The sequence below is a fragment of the Mesoplodon mirus genome (genome assembly GCF_964341445.2).
Source record: "Mesoplodon mirus genome assembly, chromosome: 19".
NCBI lineage: Eukaryota > Metazoa > Chordata > Mammalia > Artiodactyla > Ziphiidae > Mesoplodon > Mesoplodon mirus.
In genome coordinates, this window is record NC_138995.1 from 57,516,996 (window position 1) to 57,541,225 (window position 24,230).

A 24,230-nucleotide genomic window follows, 5' to 3' on the forward strand; every position below is an offset into this window, starting at 1 on the left:
CTGAACCCCCGGGACTAGGGCTGGGGAGGGGGCGGCGCCGGTGCGGAGGTCACCCTCCCGGGGCGTTCGCAGCCTCCCATTCGTTCGAGGGCCCGCAGCTCGGCGCCCAGAGCCGAAGCTGGTTTGCTGAGTCGCGGGGCGGGGCCTCCCCCAAGCCCGTCCCTCGGCGAGGGCGGAGGGAGGAGGAGGAGGAGGAGGAGGAGGAGGAAAGGGGGGGGGCGGAACACAAAACCTGCAAGGTTTTTTTTTTTCTTTTGCATGTAATTAAAAAATAATTTTTTTTTTTTTGCAAACCCGAGGGGTCCCGCCCGGAGCGGGCGCGGGTCCGGGGCGCCCGGGCCGCGGCGCGGGGCGGCGGCAGGGGCCTGGCGGAGGCTGCCGGGCGGCCGCCATGCGATCAGGCAGTGCGCTGACCGGCCCGGCCGGTCGGCCCCTTCTGGGTCCTCCCTTTGCAGCCCGTGCGGGGCCGTCTCGGAGACCCCGCGCCGACGGCTGCTCAAACATCAGGGTGAGTTTCTCACAATGTAGCAATTTCTCTTTAAATCTCTTAACTCTCTCTACCTGCGAGTCGGGGCTGTGACAGGGCGCAAAAGCGAGGGGGGAGTGGGGGTTGGCGGCGAGGGTGTGTGTGGGGGGAGCCGGAGCCGGGGCCGAACCCACCCCCCCGACACTCACACACTTAGCCCCCCAACCGGGGCGCATCGCCCGCTGCCTCTTTTTCTGTTCGGCGCCCACCACTCCCGGCAGCCCCCCCTCACCCCCCGCGTCTCTCCATCACCACCGCCCCGATTCTGCGGGGACCCCCACCCCCCCCACCCCGGGCTCCCCTGCCCAAACCCGGCGCCCGGTGCCTCCCCGGCCCTCCCGCCGGCTGCCGGTGATACAATGGAGCGGCGGAAAAACGAGACCTAACGTTCCACGGGGGGAGGGGTGGGGAGACCCCGTCCCCCGGCCCGGGGGGCCCCCCCTCCACTCGCCCTGCTCCCTGCCTTTTGGGGAAGAAGAGGGCAATGGGGCATCGGATGGTGGTTTCCCGGCCGGAGCTGGCGAGCCTTCATCTCCCCCTCTCGCCCGTCCCCTGCGCTCCCTTCTCAGATCCCTCCGGGGGTGCTGGAGAGAAACGGGGCCTCCGGCATGCTGGGGAGGGATGGATGCGGAAGGAAGCCACTGGGTCTCCTCCTCCCCACCGCCCCGAAACAATGAAAGGAGTTGACTTGGTCCCCCACCCCCCAGCAATGAAAGGAGTTGACCCCCGCCCCCCCTAGCTGGTTGTTCCCGGAGGGGGCCGCTACGGGGGATGGGAGGAGGGAGGTGAGCCTTACCCCTGTCACCTCCGAGATTTGGGGCGGCCCCCCATCTCCACCCCCTCGGCCTAGCAATGGGAGGCACCAGGCCCAGCCCGGGCACCGCGCTCGGGTGGTGACCTTTAGACAAAGGCAGCCCTTTCCCTGTGGTGAGCCCGGACGAGCCGGGCCCGAGGCCTCCCCGGGCCCCTGCGGAGGGCGGCCGGGCCGCGGGCACCCGGAGGGAGGGATGGAGCAGGAGGGCGGAGGGATGGAGCCATCTGGTTTTCCCATCCCTCGCTGCCCCTCGGCTGCTTCTCTGGCTCCTGTCACGGGCGGCCGCGGGGAGACCAGGGACCGCGGGCTGCCCAGGCCTTGGTCCGCGGCCAGCGGCGAGCGGGGCGAGCAGCCGCGGGCGGGCTCGGGAGGCAGCGGTGATTGGAAGGCACGGCGGCTCCCTCCTTCCTCTCCGCACCCCTTTGTTTTGCTTTGTGGTTCTGAGCAGCTGAACTTCCCGGGAGGTGGGGTCAGAGGCCGCTGTGTCAGCTCTCCCCGGAGGCCGGGGTGACAGGTCCCAGCCCTCTGGTGTACCCGGACCGGGGCTCCTGCCCGTGCTCGGCCTTCTGCCCGGACAGGCAGCCCCTTTTGTCACACAGCCCTCCGGATAGTCTAGATCTGGGGATGTATTGAGGGTTTGCTTTTCCCTCACACCTCCTTTCCCAGGGCGCTTGTCAGGGAAACAGTTTTTAGAAACACCCCCAGACTTCACGGCCTGAGATTTCTGAGAAGTACTCTGTACTTTCACACCTCTCCCCTCACCTGGGGTGGGGGCCTCAGTCAACACCGACCTGCTAGGGTGGTGGGAGAACAGGGGAGGAGGACAGCTGAGGAGCCACCCCCTTCCCATGTGCCAGCGTCCAGTGAGACTTAAGGGGTGTGCTTAGCTACACCCCCCTCCCCCAGAGCTCCCCCACTCCTGGAAGGTGGAAATAACATCTCCTACCCAGAGAGCATTAGGGATTGGCTACTGTTAGGTGCGCTACCCACTGGCCACCACCCGAGGAGGAAGTTGGGTCAGTTATGTGATTCCCATTTTGCAGACAAGCTAATGGAGGCTCAGAGAAGCTAAGTGACTTGCCCGGGGTCACACAGCCCCAATCTGTAACCGTCTCAAGTTTTTCCAACTCAGCTCAAAACTCTTAGGTTCTCCTGTACCCCTCTTTGGCAATTTGTCCCTTTGACTTCAGCTGAGTCTCAAATGTAGATAATACCAGGAAGGAACCGCCGAATCCCGCCCCCCCCCCCCGCCCCAGTGATCGTTTGGGGAAGGAGTAAGGAGCATCTGGAAGCTGGGCTGAGGGCAGGATGCTTTCACCTGTGGCTGGAACAGAGCGTTTGCATGCAGGAGCTGAGGATTGGAGGTGTGGAGTCAGGAGAAGGGGGTCCCCAGGACTCGCTGGCTGGGGTTTGGGGGGCACTTGTTCGGTGGCCCCTCTGTCATCCTCTTCCTCTTCCATCTGAGCTGGGACTCAGCCCCGCTGGGAGGGAATCTGAGCTGCCGGGGACCTTCGTCGTCGCTCTGCCCTGTGACCCTCCGTGGCGCCGTGATGTAGCTGGCAGAGAACTCCCCTGTCCGTTCTCCCCTCGGCCTGGGTGGCAGACTCCCTGTCCCACTCTGTAACCTCAGGCACTAGATTCAACTCACTAGTCCTCAGTTTCCTCATCTGCAGGTGGGGATCAGTAGAGCTTCCTTAACTGACCTTGCGGTGACTGAAAGTTTTATCCAAACGTGTTATTTTTATTTCTCCTTCAGCATACGGGGATATGGCAGGCCTGTAGGGGTGGGGAGGAAAGTTGGGTGCTGGGTATTTTACGGTGAATGGCAAAAGGCATCTATCTTGGAGGAATTCCCTGTGGTGGTGGGTGAGGGCAGGCAGTAAGGAGTTCCACTTTGGTGACCCTCCGTCTCCAGCTCTCTGGGACCCCACCCCTTCAGCAGCCTCCAGCCCTCTGGGACCCCACCCCTTCAGCACTTACTGGTGCCGAATACACATTTGGGGGGGGGAGGGGGAAGGGCTGGGGAGGGCCCAGCTTACCCACTGAGGGGGGCAATATGGGCGATCTTGCCATGTTACAGATGAGGAAACTGAGTCCAGCGGAAACCTGTTCGATGGCTGAGAGGGGACTCCAGCCCAGACTTCAGGGACGGGGGTGTGATTGGAGAGGGGCTAACACTTTGAGGGACACCCTGCAAATACCTTCCTGAGGTGACAGGCATCATAAGTAATCATAATTCCTGTGGGGTGGGGGCAGGAGGGGAGGGGCTGTAGGTCTCTCTAGGGTGAGTGCTTCCTGAAAGTTGGAACTGATTTTTGGGGGGCAGGGTGGCAGTGGAAAAGGGGGGAAGTGTGAGGCCCAAGAGTGACAGGCCTATGCCCCGCCCCCCTTTTTTGCCCGCTTCCTTCCCAGAGGCCTCAGGGGCCTTCCCCAACCTTCCCTGGGGATGTGGGGTCTTCCCCCTCTCCCCTCTGAGAGGCTGTGGAAGGGTCCAGGGGTCAGCACCAAGCCCAGGGGGCCTGGCAGGAGGGTTCTGGGGTGTGGTGTGGGTACTCTGGGGTCCTGGGGGGGTCACCTTTGAGCCCCAGGCCCAGCCACCATCAGAGTTCCTGCCCGCTCTCCCAGCTCTCCCCCGTGGCTGTCTTGACTCCTGGTCTCAAGAATGCGGAGGGCTGCTGGTGGGGGGAAGTTAATTGGAAACAGGAAAACATGGCATTCCTTTCTAGCTGGCCTGGGCCTGGAAAGCAGTGAGGGGCTGCCTTTCTCCCTCTCCCGCCCTGCAGGGGAGAGGTCGGGGGGAGCATGGTTCTCTCACCTCTGTCTCTTCGGGGTCTTTCCCCCACCAGGCTCCCTGACTCTTAGTGGAAACAGCAAGTTGCCTGTTTTACGTCCATGATGTAAAATGCTCTCCCCCCAATCAGAACGACTTGCCCCCCTTTTTCACCGGGTCATATCCAAGTTTGTCCCCGCTCTCTGAGGGCGGAGGGCCTGTCTCAGTTGGCTCCCCAACGTAGGATGTGTCACACTAGAGACACATGGGAAATGTTTGGTTGACTGGTCCCCAAGGATTCCCTCCTCCTTCCTTCCCTAGACTTCTCCCCTGCCTGGGGTACCACCAATAGAGTTTTATCCCCATTGACTGAAGCCTTTGTGTCTCAGTGGCATGCAAGATCCCCCAACGGGAAAAGAGAAGGTTTTCTAAGACATTTCTCGTTTGGCGACAGTTTTGCGTCCTGAGTTTGCAGGTATCATGGTGGCGGGGGATCTGTTGGCAGGAGAAGCTGGAGAGAGGGCCTGTCTGTCTTAAATTGTTCCCGATTAAACTTCCTGGGGGCCTATTGTGTGCCACGGACCTGGGGCCCAGTTATGATACTGGGACCCGATCCGGGAGAAAGCTAGAGAGAAGTGTTGTCTTCAAGGCTGCTGGGGGACTTTGATGCCTTCTGTCTGGGTGGTTTGCAAAGGCTCCAAGGGGGAAGCAGCTTCTTTCTCTCTTTCTCTTTTTTTCTAAGTGATACATCCACATGGGACAAATTCAAAATCTCAAACATAGTAAGTCTCCCCCTTTACCCTCTGGGGCACCCCTGGGCCCCCAACTCGCCTCCCCAGAGCACCGCCTCAATCCTGATGTTCTGTGCGCACACATTTATATACCTGTGTATGTCTTTAAAAATATTTATTTTGCACAGATTGTAGCCCCCTCTTCCCGTCGTTCTGCACGTTGCTTTTTTCACTTCATCTCCCTGGGAGATGTGCACAATACATGGAGAGGTTTCTTTGGCTTTTTCTCAGCTGCATTGTATTCCTCAGTGTGGGCAAATCCTCCTTGACTCAACACGAATATGGAGGTGTTTCCTAAAGTTTCAGCGTGCAGAGCCAGAGGGCATGCATCCATTTGTCTTACTGGGAAGTGGGTATGCCAGTGGGGTAAACTCCTGGAGGCGGGATTGCTGGGTCAAGAGCCTGCGGTTTGTCATTTGGTCACTCTTGGGAGGCACCTGTGGAGCTGTATCTTGAAGGAAATCGTTTCCCCTCCTGTTCAAGTCATCCCACCCGTCCATCCATTGTCTTTGCCTCTTGTGACCTCCTTGCCCCTTCCTTCCTGCCTGTGGCCTGCACCCTGTGCTTGCCACTTGGTGTAGAGGTCAAGGGTGGGGGCGCTGTTGATTCGAATCCCGGCTCTGCCGCTTGCTGGCTGAATGGATGCAGGCAGGGGGCTTGCTGGCTCTGGGCCTCAGTTGTCCCCTCTGTTAAATGGGTTCACCTCAGTACCTACTTTTGGAAAGCTTGTCGTGAGGATTAAATAATACCCATCAAGGTGCATGGGTAGCCTAGCTGAGTCATTCGGTGGAGGTGTCATCTGTCATTCTATGGCAGTTCTGTCTCCTGGGGTGAGGAGCCCCTTAATTCTGGGCTGTGAGCCCCCTTACTGGCAGGCAGGGGAGGGAATGCTGGCTTTTGCACTTACCTGCAGCGTGACCTTGGGCAAGCGATCCTTTTCTGGGTCTCAATTTCCTTGTCTGTAAAATGGGCCCATGATGGCTCCCTGGCAGGTGGGCTGTGAGGGCCGAAGGAGGCACCGCCCTCCCCAGCCGGGCGTGCAGTAGCTGTTCGGGAAGGAGCATCTGATGTTGCTGTTATTTTCACTATGGTTACTGTTCTCCTGTGGGCCCCACGCTGACTTCGCCACTCTGAAAGCTCTCCATTGTCTTCCTGAAAGGCACATAGGGAACACTGTTGGCATTCTAAACCGCACAGCAGCGGAGGGCACAGGGCAGGCTGCGGCGGCGGCATGGCCCTGGGGACAGACAGGGCTGTCCTGCTCTGGGTCTCGCTTTCCTCATCTGGAAGAACGGCTGTGATGGGAGACCTACCTGTGTGCTCACGGATGTTCAGTGCTTAACACAGTGCCTGACATGTCACAAGTGCTCAGAAAATGTCCGTGGCTGTGATGGTGGTGATGGTGTTGGTGGTGATGGTGGTCATGATGGTGGTGATGATGATGATGATGATGATGGAGAGAAATCTCCTGTGGAATTAGATACCTGCGTCCTTGCCTCCTTCCCCTAAAACCCCGGGCAGTCAATGTTGGCATTTTAATCAGAGGGAAGGTTCCAAGGCAATCAAATACCCTTTGGGCCTCAGTTTCCTCATCTGTAACAGAACTCATGGGGTCTTTGTGAAGCTTAAATGAGTGAAGATGTAGAAAGCTTTTAAGACAGGCCCTGGCTTGCAGGAGTGCGGTGAAAATTCACTTGTTATTATTTTAATTTTTTATCATGGAAATTTTAAAGTACCCACCAAGAGTTGAGAGAATAAAATAATCAACCCCTGTGTACCCATCGCCAGCTTCACCAATTTTCCGCTGATCCCTCCTCCCACCCCCCTCCCCCACCCCCGCGCCACCCTGCACTTTCTTTTCCCTTTTCTGCTGGAGTACATTTAAGCAAATTCCAGATAGCATATCAGTTCAATTGTATCATTATCGTTACTAATGGTGTTATTATTTTTGGTATCCAGAATCTGTTTCATCACCTCCGGGTTCTATCCTGTTCTGTGCTGGAAGAGACATTAGGCCCATTTCATAGATTGGGGAAATCGAGGCTGCAGGCAGTAAACTTTGGTCAGGTTGTCCTTGATCTGTGTTCCCATCCTGTCTTGGCCAGCCCAGGCTTTGCACCTTGGTGGCTGTTTCTGATCACACGGGCTTGGGGATTTATGCCTGGATGTGGGTTCCAATATTCTGTGCAGAAATCACAGTCAGAGAAGGTGGGCCAGTGGCGGGGGGATGGACAGATGACCCCGGCAGTGAGGGGTTACTGGGTCAGCTGCCCAGGTTCGAGTCCTCTTTCTGCCCCTTCTAACCTTGTGACTTGGGGGCAAGTTACTTCCTTTCTCTAATTCCAGATTAGAGAACCAGAAGTACAGGAATAATAAATCGATGCTTCTTTCAAGAGCTTTTGCATCAGTTAAATCAGGTCCTGAGTGGAAAAAATGTTTTGCAAGTGCCTGGCTCAGAGTAAGCGCTCTGCAGAAGGTAGCAGTCACCATTGTCACTGTAGTTAGTTATCACTTCCGTGGAGGCTGTAACCAAATGCTCCTTCCAGGGGTAAGAGGGTCAGAGGAAGGGTTATATCCCTGGAGCCCCTGACCAGGCCTGGCTGCCTTAATCCCCTCCTTTTGCTCACTCCATCCTCTATAATTCTCCTTCAAAGTGTTTCTTGTCCTTCGAGGGGCTGGAGGGGGCTGTTGACTTCTAGGTAACCACCCCCCCCAGCCTCCTGTGTCCCCTATGTCCCATCCTGGCAGCCTTGGGTGTGGAGTGAGGGAGGAACATCTCTATGGCTGTGGGACCCTCGTTAATGACCCCTGGGGCCCTGGAGGGAGCCCCGGTGGCCTCCGCAGCTTGGAGGTAAAGGGCAGTCCATTCCTCCAGGACACCTGCAGATCGAAGGTGCCTGGAGCCCCCTTTCCGGAGGATGGATGCCGCCCTGCCTCTCGTCCACTATGTGGTACTGGGCAGGCTGTTGCTCACAGATGCTCACGGGATGATTGTGGCAGTTGGCTAGACTGTAACCTCCCTCCTGTCCTTCAAGGCACCTCACCCATCTTCGAACACCAAGCCCTCCAGGCTAGGTGACGGGGGGCCCCCGGAAGAGTTCTCAGCTCTTTACCCTCTCAGGCCAGGCTCCCCTCGGCCTAGCAGGCTCTGGCCACGGTGGCCTCACTTCTCTCCCCAGAACATGCCCAGTGCCCTCCTGCTTTTGTGGACATGCATCCCCCCTTTTTTTTTTTGGCAGTACATGGGCCTCTCACTGCTGCGGCCTCTCCCGTTGCGGAGCACAGGCTCCGGACGCGCAGGCTCAGCGGCCATGGCTCACGGGCCCAGCCGCTCCGCGGCACATGGGGTCCTCCCAGACCGGGGCACGAACCCGCATCTCCTGCATCGGCAGGCAGACTCTCAACCACTGCGCCACCAGGGAAGCCCCCATGCATCCCCTTTCACAGAAAGTTTTGTGTGTGTGTGTATATGTATGTATGTATTTCTCCCCCATCCTCTCATTGAGTGTAATTGGCATACAATGAAATACACAGATTAAGGGTGCTTCTCCATGAGTCTTGCCAAACCATAGCAGCCTGTGTAATCCACACCCCATCGAGATCCAGAGCCTTCGCATCGCAGCCAAAAAGTTCCTTTGTGCCCCTTCACCGTCAACACCCCCTCCCAGAGCAGCGGGTCACTGGCCTGCTGCTCGTTTATCCTGTTGTGGATCTGCCTTGCCTCTTCTTGAATCTCGCAGACGTGTGCGGTCCTTTGGGTTGAGCACCTCAGCTCAGCATCACTGTTTTGAGATTTAGCCTTTTTATCACTGAGCAGGAGTCCTTGGGAAGGCTTTACCTCCTTTCTCTCGGGAGAGAGAAATCTGTCCCCCCGGCCCCCCCTTGAAGCCTCATCATCCCATTTGCCCCTTCCCTGGGTGCCCTTCCCAGCCTCAGCCTCTGGCTTAGGGACGCTCTCCCATTTCACTGCTCCACCCCTCGTAGCCCCATTGGGATGTAGGTATCCCGTGAGCTTTTCTTCAGGCCTGGGTTTCTCACTAGATTCTATAAACTACAGAAGGAGGGAAATGATGTGCCCCGTGTTCTCAGCTCCTGGTGTGCAGTAGGAATCCTGTAATGTTTGTTGCCTGACGCACTGACTGACTGAAGGATGGACATGTCACAGGCATGGAGAAAGGGAGCAGAGAGCCTGTGCTTGCGGTCGCTATTCTGTTTCTTAAAAAGTGTGACCCACCTGTTTCCAAAGCACCAAAAATGCCAATCTTGGGGTGCCACGCATCTCCTGGGAGTCCTGGTGGGTAGGGCCCGAGAGGCCCCTAGCCAGGCTCAGCTGCCTTCATTGCCTGCCCCCCCCCGGGCCCATCCCCCCACCACTTTTATCAAGCCCGACCCCTGAGTGGTTCCTTGGCTCAGGAAGCCCAGCCCTCAAAGCTGCAGGGCTCTGCCTGCAGTGGCAAAGCTCCACCGGCAGGCCCCTCACCCAGGACAGGCAGCCATGGGTCTCCCAACTGCACTTGACACTTGGTCCATGGACATTGCCCATCTTGCCCTAGCCACCTCCCCACTGCCCAGTACTCGCTCCCTAAGTGTCTTCAGAGACGGAGTGAATCAGGGCCCATGGGACAGGTCAGGACTGCCCACTGCTCAGCAGGGAGACTGAGGCTGGAGGGGGGCGCTCAGGTGCTGCCCTCCTCAGCTCAGCCAGGACTGGAAGCCACACATGCTGTGTTCACACAAGCCATTTGCTGTAAGTTACGCCTCCTTTTACAGAGATGCTAAAATGGGGAAAGACTCAGGTCTCGAAGTTGATAAAAATGTCCGGGAAACTTCTGCTCCGTCTTTGCCTTCTGGTTTCTGCGGCCCTTCCGGGCTGCCTGTGCTTTGCCACCTAAAGTCTCAAAGCTGTTCCGTGAGGAGCTGTTTTCCTTTGTCAGATTTCTGTCTCCTTAGCTGGACCAGCAGAATTCCCTGACGTCTGCGCAGCCCTTGCCCGTCCCCGAGCCCGTCCCCCTTCCACAGTCCTATTTTTTCTTTGCGACCTTTAAGGGGCAGGGAGTCGTGTGTGCATTGGTCACAGGGGACACTGAGCCAACTTCTGGGCCTGAAGAGCCCCCGGCCAGACTCTGTAGCAGAATAGGGAGATTTATTTAAGGGAGTTCCTAACAGAAGTCTGCTTTAAGCAAATGAACAGTAAACTATATATACCCACACACATACATTAATATATGTTACATATTATTATACTTTATGTAATAATTTAGTGGTAAATTTAAACTTAACAGTATAATAGGCATGTAGTAAATGTATATATTATATACACATATATGCAAGTGCATATGTGTGTATATATATATCTATATATATCTATCTGTATAAGATTCCCTTGTATTCTCATTTCCTTCCCTGGCCCAGTGCCCTGGCAAATTGTTCTGTGCCCTGGCAAATTGTTTGCTTTGTGTGGTGGATTTTTGCTTTCTACAGAGGATCCTGCTGTATTTCTCCTTCTGAGTCTTTGTCGCCCAACACCCGCTCTCAGGCCTCCTGTGTTGCTACCTGTGCATCTTGTCTGTTGCTTCTCCTGGCTGTGGGACTCCGTGCGGTGCGGTTTTCATGGTTTGCTTAGAATTTTCCCCAGGGCCAGACCCCCGGGTTGCCTTCCTTTCCCAGTTACAGTGAGAGGTGAGGTGCCTTGTCCAAGGTTACGCAGCTAGCTACTGGCAGAGCAGGGATTTGAATCCAGGCGCATCATACTGGTTAATTCAGACCCACATAGCAGGCCTCCCTTGTGCGGGGCCTCAGAGCTCTGCACTCGGGACAGGGGAGGGGGGTAAACCCAAAACACACCCATCCTCCCTGCAAGGTGAGATCAGTGTCTCAGGAGTGTCAGCTGGGCTGGTGGAGGCCAGGAGGAGGCATTGCTTCTGGGGTATGTTGGTGCATCAGGGCAGGCTTCCTGGAGGAGAGGGCTTCTGGGGGTAGGCTTTGGGCTCCATGCCATTTCTAGCAGAGAGAAACCTGGGATGCTTTGCACAAAGGCCAGTTGAAGCTTCACGGGGAAAGAGGACCCAGGACACTGGGGCTGAGATCTGGGGTGCTTCGGTTTCGTTGATGGGAGGTAAGGGAAGGAGGGAGTCCAGGATGATCCAAAGTCACTGGCCTGAGCAACTGAGTGGATGCAGGTGCCCTTTCTTGAGATGCTGTAGTGGTGTCTATAGTTTGGGGAACACAAACCCCAGAGAGTAAAGCTCCAGCACCCTCTCGGCTGGTGGTGAGGTGCAGACGGAATGAATGAATGAACTGGAGGCACCATGAGTGAGAGGTGGTGACATGAGTGATCCCTGAAGTCCCAAGGATGGGGATGATTCCCCAGGGAGAGGACAGGAGGGGGTGGAGAATCAACTTAGGCGGCCACCCACGTGTAGGGAGGGGTGGGAGCTTCTTTGGCCAAAACAGAGAAAGGGAGGAGGAGCAGGATAAGGCACAATCAGCGTCTCAGGAACAAAGGCGGAGAGTTTTTAGAAAGGTTTAACTTCCATGGACCTGAGGACAGGCTTCCTGGGTTGGATGAGGCTGTTCTGGAAGCAAAGGTTTCCTGGGTTTGATGGGTATGTAGGGGTGGAAGCCAGACTGGAATATGGTGAGGAGTCAGGAGAGAAGGATGGCTTCGTGGATGGATGGATGGATGGATGGACGGATGGAAGGCAGGCAGATGGAGCTCTTGGCAGCCAGAGATTGAAAAAAAAATCTCGCTACCCTTTATGGCTCCCTAGTGCCCTCAGGTGAAAGTCTAACCTCACCTCCCCCCACAGAGCCCCATTAGTCTGGCCTGGGCTTATCTCCCTGACCTCATCTCCTGCCCTTTCACCTTGCTTTCTTCCCACACCCAGCTTGTTCCTGCCTCCCCACATTTGCCCTTGCCTCTACTTGCCGTGATCTTCTCCCATTCCTTCCTGTCTCTGGGCTCCTCGTCCTGTCCTGCAGGCCTCTGCTTAAATACCGCCTCCTCTGGGAAGCCTTCCTTGACGACCCTGTCCAACTTTCTCCATGTCACGCGGTTTGTTTCTGTGTGAGGATTCATCCCCCGGACCTGACTGGGAATGCGTCCAGACTCAGTATTCACTGCATGAGTGAGGGACCAGGCTTAGAGAGTTTTAGGATCTGAGCAGGCTTAGAGAAAAGGAAAGGAGCGAAGGAAGATTCTAGAAGAAGAGGGAGGAGGGGGGTGCTGGGTTGGGCTCAAGAGTGAAGCTTCCTTACAGGTCAGGAGGTGAGGAAGAGAGGGGTGTGAAGCCAGAAGAAAGATGTTTGTGCAGTTGGGAAGGAGTTCAGGAGGCCGGTGCAAACCTGCTTGGAGACAGGAGGGGGTGGCAGGAGGTGGGGGCCAGGAGAGCGGAAGGCCGGTGGTATTGCCAGCTGTTGGGAGGGCGAGAGGCAGCCGCCTTTTATCTTTTCCAGGGCAAGGTCTTAAGAGCACGAGGTGGTCCTTAGTGTGGGGGAAGGAGGGCTCAGGTCCTTTGGGGAACCTGCTCGGAGGCCTCCGACCTTTCCCCCAGAGAAACGCACGCTTGACTCTACATCACGACCTTTGGCGGAGGATTTCAGGGGTGTTGTGGATCCAGTTAGGAGTTTTCCACAGCTCATGACCGTAGCAACAATAATAATAACAGCCCACACGGCCATGGGCACCAGTCTAGGGCCCTCACAAGTCCTGACTCAGTTACTCACGTTAGGACCTTAGGAGGTAGTAGGTGCAGTGAGCATCCCCATTTTACAGATGAGGAAACTGAGGTACTGGGCAGTTAAGTGACTTGCCCAGAGTCATACATCTGCTAAAGGGTAGACTGGGGATCCCCCACCCCACCCCGGGGGGCGCAGTCTGGCCCCAAAGCCCAGGCTTTTAGCCATAAAGCCTCACTGTTTGCTTGTTACAGGGACCAGGACTAAAAGCCCACAGTCAGGAAGTTGCCTTTGCCCCGCCCCCCTCCACTCCGCTTTTTGCCCTGGGATCCAGCTTGGGTCTCAGCTTAGCCAGTGGAGGCCCCGGCTCAGCAGGGTGCCATCCCACCCTCCTCTTTCCCTTTTTACCCTCCGTGGTGTCTTCATTAACATAACTGTGGCGCCCCCAGCTTCCTCGGATGTGTTTGTGAGTTTGTGAGCGAGCGGGTGGGTGACTGACAGCGAGACCTGCAAGGAAGGGGTCAGGACCCCGGAGGCAGATCTGGTCTGGAGGCAGCTGCGGGACTTGGAGCAGGGGCCCCCCACCTCTCACACCCTCAGTTTCCCCATCAGTGAGGGAGGGCCTGATGCCTTCCTCTCGGAGGTTTCATAGATGACGTCACATGTCAACAGACGTGCTGCAAATTTATGGCAGTAACCAGCTTCCGAGGTGTGTCAACATTCAGAGTATTTCAGACCACAGCGCAGGCTGGAATGAGGTGGAACAGCCCTCAGCCAGGCAGGGCAGCTCCCCTTCCCCAAATAGGCTAAAGATTTCTGCAGCAAATACTATTCCTGCTGCTAATATATCTGTGGCTGTTCTACACTAAGAAGGATACATAAGGATAGTCATTGCAGGTTAGCTTTTGCCCCACAGTGAGTAAAGGGGAAAACAAAGGGATGGTTTTTAGAGATTTTTGGAGGTTGGAATTGCAGATATGGGGTTGTAGATCGAGATGATCTGGGACATGGTGGGATGTCTGTGGCGTTTCATTGAGATAAGTTACCACCTGGCACTTAATAAGCCCGTTGTAAGTGCTGGCTGCTATTATTATCACTGACCAGCCTTTAGTCTGTACCTACTAAGTCTGTGCAGACAGATTGGGCTGTGTTGCAGATAAACAGTTTCTCAAACTTGAATGTGCACACGAATCCCTTGGGGAGCCTGTTCAAATGCGGGGTCTGATTCAGCGGATCTGTGGCAGGCCTGAGACTCTGCATTTCTAGCAGGCTCCCAGGGGACACTGAGGCCGCTCCTTTGAGTAGCAAGGGGTAGAGTGGTTTCCGGACGATTTCCGAGTTGCTTCAAGGGCCCTGCACTGGATGCCGAGGCTAAGATCAGATTCCTTAACTCTTTAGGGTTTGCCAATTTGAGGGCAGATCTGTATGAATTAATTAGACATGGAAAAAAGTCATATATAACACTATAAAAGTCTTTTCACTGTCCCCTTGTCCTGCCCTCTCCAGAGGAGCCCTCTGTGAGGAGTTTGGGTGCATTCTTTCTACCCCTCTATTCTGTGCATACATTTTTTTCCTCTTGCTCACACGTACCATATGAATTATTCTACACCTTGCTTTTTAACTTGAACAAATGTCTTAGAATTATTTCCATGGCAGCAATCTAGAGCTCCACTCTTTTTTTCTTAATTGAAGTATAGTTGATTTACAATGTTGTGTTAATTTCTGCTGTACAGCAAAGTGATTCAGTTATACATATATATTTACATTCTTTTTCATAGTCTTTTCCATTGTGGTTTATTACAGAATATTGAATACAGTTCCCTGTGCTATACAGTAGGACCTTGTTTTTTTTAATATTTATTTAATTAATTAATTTATTTATTTTTGGCTTTGTCGGGTCTTAGTTGTGGCACATGAGATCTTCACTGTGGTGCATGGGCTTCTCTATCCAGTTGTGGCACGCGGGCTCCAGAGCACGTGGGCTCAGTAGTTGCGGTGCACGCGGGCTTAGGTGTGGTGTGCGGGCTTAGTTGCCCCAAGGCATGTGGGATCCTAGCTCCCTGACCAGGGATCGAACCCACGTCCTCTGCACTGGACAGCAGATTCTTAACCACTGGACCACTAGGGAAGTCCCCAAGACCTTATTTTTGTTGTTGTTTTTGTTTGTTTGTTCATTTGTTTTTTAAGTTTTTTTTTTTTTTTTTGGCTGCACTGTGCCGCACGTGGGATCTTAGTTCCCCAACCCGGGATCAAACCCACATCCCCTGCATTGGAAGCACAGAGCCTTAACCACTGGACCGCCGGGGAAGTCCCAGGACCTTGTTGTTTATCCATTCTGTATATAATAGTTTGCATCTGCTAATCCCAAACTCCCAATTTGTCCGTCCCCCACCCCTCCCCCCAGAACCCATTCTTTTAGCAAACTAAAGGAGGAGTAGTATTCCATAATTTATTTAACCTTTACTCTATGGATTTTTTTTTTTGGTTCCATTTTTTACTGTGAACCTATATATGTCTTTATATTTAAAGTGTGCTTACATTTAAAGTGTGTCTCTTGCAGACAGCAAATAGTCTATATCCTTTTGATGATCGGAATGTCGAGACCAGTGCTGTCCAGTAAGAAAATCCTAGCCACTTACACGTTACTTAAAATTTTCTAGTAGCCACAGGAGAAAGAAATAGGGAAAATTAATGTGAATATATTTTATGCAACCTGTTATATACAGAATACTATTATTTCAACACGTAATCAGTCTAGAAGTCACTAATGAGATATTTTACAGTCTTTTTTATTGTGGTAAAATGCACGTGACATAAAATTTCCCATTTTCACCATTCTTAAGTGCACAATTCAGTGGCATTAAGTATATTTGCAGTGTTGTGTAACCATCACCGCTCTCCATTTCCAGAACTTGTTCATCCTTCCAGACAGAAACTCTGTGCCCCTTAAACAATAATTCCCCATCCCCCTCTCCCACCACCTACTGGTAACCTCCATTCTACTTTCTTTCTCTATGAATTTGACCACTTCTTCCTCATATAAGTGGAATCATACAGTATTTATCCTTCTGTGTCTGGCTTATTTCACTTACCGTAATGTCTTCAAGGATAGTCATCACATCCGTAGCATCTATCAGAATTTCCTTCCTTTTTAAGGCCGAATACTATTCCATTGTCTGAATAGACCACACTGTGTTTATCCATCCAATAATAGACAGACACTTGTGTTATTTCCACCTTTTGGATATTGTGAATAGTGCTGCTATAAACATAGGCATACAAGAATCTGAGTCTGCCTTCAGTGCTTTTGGATATATACCTAGGAATGGAGTCACTTGGTCATCTGGTGATTCTCTTTTTAACTTTTTGAGGAATCACTGTTGTCCACGGTGGCTGCACCATTTCACATTCCCACCAGTAATGCACAAGGGTTCCGATTTCTCCACATCCTCGCCAACACGTGTTGTACAGTGTTTCCCGCCTTCCGCCCTGCACTGAGTTTTTGAAATCCAGTGTGTATTTTCCACTCAGAACATCTTGTTGGACTAGCTCTGTTCCCAGGGCTGGGCAGTCACATGAGGCCTCTCTGAGTGGACGGTGCAGGGTTAGACCGTTCGTATTTGCCCTCATTACTGATGTGGCTGCATTGAAATCTTCTATCTTACTATTCATTTTTGGTTTATCTCTGGTGTTCTTTGTTCCTTGTTCTCTCGTTTCCTGCCTCCTTTAGATTAATTGAGTAATTTGGCCTTCCATCTTATCTCCATTAGGAGCTGATTCATGCTACCTCTTTATTACCCTAGAGTTTCCATCCTGCGTCTTTGACCAGGACCTGGGCTCTGATCCTGAGTGCGATGGGAGCCATGGCAGGCTTTTGAGCAGGGGAGTGACCCGACCTGGCATTTTTGTATCCACACCTGCAGTTGCTTGTGCAGGAGCGTTTTTACTGGCCAGATTCCTGGAAGAGGACTTGCTAAGGCAAAGGGAAGCGTGTGCTGAGGTTTGAGGAGGCCCTGGCAAATGGCATTCCAGAAAGGCCTCACTGTTCTCATCCCTTGCAAACAGCAGCCAGAATTTACCGAGTGACTGCTTGGTGCCAGGCCCTAGAGATGCTGGCGAGAATCAGCCCAAGTCCTGCTACTTAAATAACTCTTGGTCCTGGAAATGCAGGGCAGTCTCTGGAGCGGCCTCTGAGCTCAAAGGAAGGTGAAGCTTTCAGAGGAACCAAAAAAGGAGAGGCCAGAGGCTATTCTAGCTGGCAGAAGGAGGCCTGGCACAGCCCTGGTGTGAGCTCTGGCTGGACCAACAAGTGGACTGTATTGGCCTGGAGACTGCATGTGTGGGCCCCCCATCCATGTGGGACATATCGAGGTACAGCTAAGGAGTAAAATAATAGCACCTCCCCCTTGGGGTTTGTTTGGGAGGGTTCAGCAGGAAGCAGACAGCACACGGTTGTTGTTTGGCTAACTTATCCCCACTGGGAGAGGATCAGCATCAGGGACGGGGCGGCCTGACCTAGGGACAGGCATGATCCATGCTTTGGACATGTTTAGGCCCTGTGGCAGATAGACTTGGACTTGGAGCCCCAGCTGTCTCCTTCTTCAGGCCAGCTGCGCCAGGCCTCTGTTAAAAGAGGATACATAACAGTAGAAGCTGCTTCTCAGGAGAGTGATGAGGGTCAGGCAATGAGACGGTCACCACATGGAGCGCAGGGCCTCCTGGACCAGAGTAGGGTTCCATGAAGGTTAGCCACTATTATTATTATTGCTGCTGCTGCTGTTGTCATTGTTGTTGATTTAAGGCTTACAGGCGACAGCCAGATCCTTCCAGACCTGCCCCCCCAGGACTGAGACCCCTGGAGAAATGAGGTCGGTTGCTCAGGGTCAGGAAATCGCAGAGTAGGGATTTGAAGCCAGGTGTGTCTGACCTGAGCTCAGGGGCTCCCTGCTTCCAGGCCTTGGGGGAGCCTTGGGCTTAGCACAAAGACTCTTCCCTTCTTAGATCAACCAGCGAGCAAGGCCTGCTATCACAGTGACGCCACCTCCATCAGTGATGATAAGGGCAGCTCGCCCGCTGTGACTCAACAGGCAGCAGGACCTGACCCGAAGCCAAGCTATTCGTAGTCTGTCTTTGCTCTCCATGTGAATATTCATACATTTGGCTGCAGAAATATTAGTGTTTGATTACTGGGTGGTGTCTCAGAGCTGGTTGTGGGTGTGCCGTCATAGACAGGTTGCGCATCCCAGCACCTGGCAAAGTCTGGAAAAGAATCTGCTTTTCGGAAAGCATTTCCCCTCAAAGGTTTCGAATAAAGGCTCTTGGACCCCTTAGAATATATATTCTGTCTTGCGCTTGCCCACCCCCCAGGGTGCATGTTGCCTGTGCTGTTTGGCGACGTTGGATGGTGTTTACTATTCAGATTCCGCGCTCCTTGCTAGACGATGCAGAACGAGCAGCCACATTGAGCCTTCATGGGCTCCAAAGGCGAGGAAGCCGGGTGGGTGGTAGGAGTGGGCAGGGAGGCTTCTGGAAGCCTGTTCCCTGAAAGCTGGGAGCCTGGAGGCTGTGTTGGGCTGTGACTGGTGATGAGGGAGGAAGGGGGAACGTGATGATGGGCCAGACTGGGGCCTGCCCTGTGACAGGATGCTCCTGCGCAGCTGGACACTGTGTCAAGGGAACCAAGAGAGAAGCCAGGCCCTGGAAATGGGCAGGAGAGGAATTAAGGGCAGATTTTATTCACTTTTGTCTCCAGCCCGTCCCGCTCTGCCGAGCCCTCCACTAGGTTGTCTCAGAGGCACCTCAAACTTAACACGTCGGACCCCTCACCCCCACCCCCCAAGCAAACAAACAAGCGTAATGCCTGCCCCCTCCAGTTTGTCACCATCTCCGTCCATCCTCCCGGTGGCCTGGGTCAGGTGCTTTGGCATCATCCTTGACTCTTTTTTTCTCTCTCTTTTTAAATTTTATTGACTTATTTATTTATGGGTGCTGCTCAGCTTGCGGGATCTTAGTTCCCCAACCTGGGATCAGACCCAGGCTGCAGCAGTGAAAACGCCGAGTCCTAACCACTGGACCACCAGGGAACTCCCGATTTTAATTTTTCTTATTGTGATAAACAACGCATGACATAAAACTTACCATCTTAAGCCCTTTTTAGTCACATTGCTGTGTGGATGCCCCTTATCCTTCTGTCTTCTGCACCCCGTCAGTCCAGCAGTGTAGCCTGTGAGCTCTGCCTGTGGAAGATCTCCACCATCTGGCCTGTCTCCCCACCCCCGCTGCACCCACCCCGGTCCAGCCACCATCACCTCCCGCCTGGACCATCTCAGTCTCCTCCTCCTGGGGCTCCCTCCATCCCCTGCCCCTCACCGGCTATTTCCCTCACTCAGCCAACCGGACCCTGTTGTAACCTGAGTCAGCTCACGGCCCTTCTCTGCTCAGAGCCCTCCCATGCTCACCCAAGAACTCCGCTCACCAATGCACTAACCACTGGGTGAGTGTGAATGTTAAAAAAAAAAAACAAAAAAAACCCACACTGGATTTCAAAGGCTTCGAAGGAAGGGGGAAAAGGTCAGTTCCCCATTAATACTATTTTTATATTGATGACACGTTGAAATGATCGTGTTTGTATATATCATATTACATAAAATGTATTCTTGAAATTAACATACGTTAAATTCACCTCTTCTTTCCACTAGAAAATTTAGAATGACATATGTGGCTTGCATTGCCTTTCTCGGGGGCAGCACTGGTTTAGAAGGCACCTCCCCTATTGGGTTGTCGGAGCGGTGAATGAATGAACATATGTAAAGTTTTGAGGACAGTGCCTGATACATCTAATGCAACATGTTAGCTGTTATTGCTTTTTTTTTTTAATAGATATTTAACGGCTAGGATATTTTTTATTATTTTTTTTTATTTTATTCATTTAATTTTGGCTGTGTTGGGTCTTTGTTGCTGCGTGTGGGCTTTCTCTAGTTGCAGCGAGTGGGGGCTACTCTTTGTTGCGGTGCACAGGTTTCTCATTGCAGTGGCTTCTATTGTGGAGCACGGGCTCTAGGCGCACGGGCTTCAGTAGTTGCAGCATGCGGGCTCAGTAGTTGTGGCTTACGGGCTCTAGAGCACAGGCTCAGTAGTTGTGGCACACGGGCTTAGTTGCTCCACGGCATGTGGGATCTTCCTGGACCAGGGCTGAAACCTGTGTCCCCTGCATTGGCAGGCAGATTCTTAACCACTGCGCCACCAGGGAAGTCCTGTTATTGCTTTTTAATTGTGGGAAAATGTGCATACCATAACATTTACCATTTTCACGTGTCCAATTCAGTGGCACTAAGTACGTTTATGGTGTTGTGCAGCCATCAGCTGTATCCATTTCCAGAACTTTTTCGTCATTCCAAACAGAAACTCAGTACCCATGAAACAATAACTCCCTGTTCTCCCCTCCCACTAGCCCCTCATAACCTCTCATCTACTTTCTGTTTCCATGAATTTGCCTATTTTATGCACCTCATTAAAATTTTTTTAATTTAATTTAATTTTTTTTTTTTTTTTTTTTCTTTTTGCGGTATGCGGGCCTCTCACTGTTGTGGCCTCTCCCGTTGCGGAGCACAGGCTCCGGACGCGCAGGCTCAGCGGCCATGGCTCACGGGCCCAGCCGCTCCGCGGCATATGGGATCCTCCCAGACCGGGGCACGAACCCGTATCCCCTGCATCGGCAGGCGGACTCTCAACCACTGCGCCACCAGGGAGGCCCTAATTTAATTTTTTTAATCTTTTGGCTGCACCCCGCGGCATGTGGGATCTTAGCTCCCCGACCAGGGATGGAACCCGTGCCCCCTGCAGTGGAAGCACAGAGTCTTATCCACTGGACCGCCAGGGAGGTCCCGTATGGTCTCATTTAAATGGAATCATACCATATTCGTCCTTTTGAGTCCGAGTTATTTCACTTAGCATAATGTTGCCAAGGTCCATCGATAATGTAGCATGTATCAGAATTTCATTCCTTTCCAAGACTGAATAATACATCCAGTGTGTGGCTGTACCACATTTTGTTTCTACACCCCTCAGGTGATGGGCACGTGGGTCGTTTCTGCCTTTTAACTGATATTATTTTTAGTTCATGATCTGACCCCTGGCTTTCTATCTATCTATCTAACCTCATCTCCCACTAACTACTCTCCCCCTTACTCACTCCGCTTCAGCCTCACTGGCCTCCTTGCTTGACTCAGACACGTATCCACCTCAGGGCCTTTGCGCTTGCTATTCCTCTGCTCCGTGATTCCCTCCCTCCCCTCCTCAATCAAGCCTGCCTTTATTACTCTAGTTAAAATTACAAATACCTTGTCCTTCTTTTTCATTGCTTTTCTTCCACAGCACTTAGCAACTTCTGACATAATATTTATTTTACATTTATATTGATTTTACATGTCATAATCTTTTATAACATTTGTATTTTAAATATGATAAATAATTCTATACATGACATATATTCTAATATCTATTAAATATTTATTTAATAAATAAAAGCTAAATACATGTAAATTAAATATTTGTAAATACTTAGTATAATCTGTCATATTGTTCTTTCTTTGTTTCCCTCCTTACTCTCCTCAAAAATGTAAGCTCCACGTGAACAGGGATCTTTGTTTTGTTCACAGCCATCCCTCCAGCTTCTAGAACAGAGCCTGGCACGCAGCACATATCCCAAGCCTTAATTGCTGAATGGCTGGATATTTCGTGAATGAGGAACCCGGGAGGATGTGAATGAGCCAAAAGAAAGTGTGTTAATCGGGGAGAGGAGAGGAAGTTGGGAAGAGCAGAAAAAGGGCCCCGAGGCTTAAAAGCTGGTGTGAGCAGCCCCTGGGTGAGTGTGAGGGACACTAGGGAACAGGCTGGCAGAAGAGAGACAGTGCGTGCTTTGGGGGTAGTGGAGGTCTGAGCTTTGCCTGAAATGTGGTTCCCTCATTTGCTGGGTAACCTTGAGTCAGTGACTTGTCCTCTCTGGGCCTCATTGCCTCGTCTGTAAAAGGGGAGAAGAGCAGCTGTTCGTTCATGAAGGCGACATGAACATACATATTTCCTGCATTCCTGCCACGTGCCGGGCACTGTGGTAGATGAGGCAGGCAGCGTCCTCACCCTCATTGATCTATTCCAGGCCCCCACCTCCAGGGTCATGTAGAATTAAGCACTGTGGTGGCCTGTGGTGAACCGCAGTTCCCGTCGTCAGGTTAGCTGTAGGCTTCAGCTTTCCTCTTCGGTAAGGTAGGGGTAGAGGTACCCACCGTGCGTGGTTGTCATGGAAGCCCGGTACCCCATGTACGGTAATGGCGATTTCTAACTGGGGGCTTTGTTATTGGTGTGGTCTTGGGCTCGAGATGCAACTTGGACCCTTCATCATTAAGCTTATGTTCCTTTTCTTTTCTTTCTTTTTTTTTTTTTGACCACGCCACGCAGCTTGCGGGATCTTAGTTCCCTGACCAGGGATTGAACCTGGGCCCCCCAGGCAGTGAAAGCGCTGAGTCCTAACCACTGGACCTCCAGGGAATTCCCATAGAGCTTATCTTTCTTTTCAAAATATGAACTTGGTGTGGCTTAGAACGCATTTTGTGGATGCTAAATCTCTGGCCTTGGACATGGCCCTGATGCTTCACTAGGCTTTTCTGAGTTGGGCACACCTGTTGTACTGTGAGGCATCCAGAGACTCAGTTTCCTCTCCTCTCCTCTCTGGAACTTCAGCAAAAGATTCTTCATTCAGCAGGCTGCTGAGTTAACCAACCTTCATTTGGGGGGTGTGTAAGTTAGTAGAGGTCATGCTGGCTGCTGTAACAAATAAGCCCTTTATTCTCAGTGGCTTCAGTGTACTAAATGGCTTCCAAGCATTTTTCTCACACATGTTACAGACCAGTGAGGGTGCTTCTGGTGGAGCAGCCTCATGTGAACTCATTGAGAGAACCAGACTCCTTCCCTAGAGTGGCTTTGCCCTCCCCTAAGTCTGTGGAGTCCACTTTAGATGAAGAAGTGTGGAGGGATGTCTTTTGTGCCAGGCCTGGAAAAGTACGAATGTGAATGTCACTTCCAACTATGTTCTGTTGGCCAGAATTCAGTCATGTGACCACACCCAGCTACAAGGGATGCTGGGAAATGTAGTCCAGGAAAAGAAAATGGTTGGGAGAAACATACAGCCGTCTTCACCATAGTGGGTGTGTATTTGTAGATGCCCGGGTGGCCAGTGGAATGAGTGGGAAGGTCTCAGATCTATGGGAGGAGGCATCTGGATTAGCTGTTTTCCTGACCTTTGGACCTGCAGTCTCTGATAAGACATATATATTTCACACCCTGATACAGGAGGCATACACACACACACACACACACACACACACACACACACACTTGAAACAAAGTTTTGTGGAATACTTAGCTAAACCACCTTTGAGTCATTCAATATGTTTTTTCAATTTTACTCTGTTCTTTTTCCTTCATTTGTTTCAGTGATGGTTGAGACTCACTATACTGATTTCATCACTGCTCAAATTTTCCAACTCACAATTTGAAAAGCTCTGAAAATGAAAGTAGAAATGTGAGGAACCGTATGGGCAACTTCTACACTCCTGAGAGAGTACCACCTCAGTTCCCCATGTGTCCCAAGCCCAGTTCCAGAAGCGCGTTGGAGGCATTGGGGCAACTCTGGAAGGTTAGAACACTTAGAACAAAATCTACTCGCTTCCTGTGCTTCCTGCCCCCTCCCCACCCCCCACCCCCCAGCTACTTCTCCGACATCCTTTCCAGTGCCCTCCACCCACCTCACAATGATCTAGTTGTTCTTGGTGCCTGTCAGGCACATTCCTGCCTTAGGGCCTTTGCACTCACTGTTCCCTCAGCCTGGGATGCTTTTCCCCCATCTATTTGCACGGCTCCCTTCATTTCAGTCTCTGCTTCAGTGTCACATGTATTGACCACCCTGTTTTAAAACTAAAGCCTCCCCTTCCCCATCATTCCCTTATCCTGCTTTTTGAGCTCCTCCTGGCCACTTGCCACTAGCCAATATCACATCGTAGATAACTTTGTTTACCAATTTATGGTTTGCTTCTTCCAGGAGAATTTAGCTCTATGAGGGGTCTCCCAGGGCCTGGGGCATTGTGGGTGTTCACTGAATATTGGTTGAGTGAATGAATGCAAATGTTTTGGTTTTGTGGTTTTTTTCTCCCTGCCCAGTGGGAAAGCAGCTTCCGCTCATCAGCATTTTGGGAAGGTGAATTGTCCACCGGTGTTGTAAGAGAGGGTCTGGGTCGGGGTCGGGGTCGGGTGGGAGGGAGAGAACAGAGCGGGGAAAGCTGTTCCCAGGAATTCTGTGGAATCAATAGCTTGGTTGCTTGACGTGAGAACATATGTCTATAGATTATTATTTCATAAAAGAATCGCTTAGGAACTGTGTGGGTTTTTCTGTCCCCCCTGCTGAAATAACAGTCCTAAATCTCACCTCCTAACCAGCTTAATCTCCCAAGGCACCGCAGAGCGTGGCGGGGCAGAGGGGGGGTTCCCTCAGGTCCCTCTGGCCTGATTTGCTATGTGTGTGTGTGTTTTCACTTTTTGTTGAAGTCTAAAGGTTTCTATGTTTGCTTGGTTTTGTGTTTTGAAGTATAAAGGTATTTCTGC

General features: G+C 52.3%; 1 protein-coding gene across 7 annotated transcripts in view; it reads left to right on the forward strand.

Annotated features, from left to right (window-relative positions):
- Positions 1-114: 114 nt before the first annotated feature.
- BICRA (BRD4 interacting chromatin remodeling complex associated protein) overlaps positions 115-24,230 on the forward strand; it is a 76,517-nt gene continuing 52,401 nt past the window's right edge. For 5 of the 7 annotated variants that reach the window (XM_082605710.1, XM_082605719.1, XM_082605718.1 and 2 more), the window contains exon 1: positions 115-508. The gene's annotated coding sequence lies outside the window, so the exon portion shown is untranslated. Of the gene's footprint in view, positions 509-3,511; positions 3,551-23,147; positions 23,269-24,230 lie in introns of those variants that run through there. The other 2 variants (XM_082605716.1, XM_082605714.1) reach the window with 2 other exon arrangements.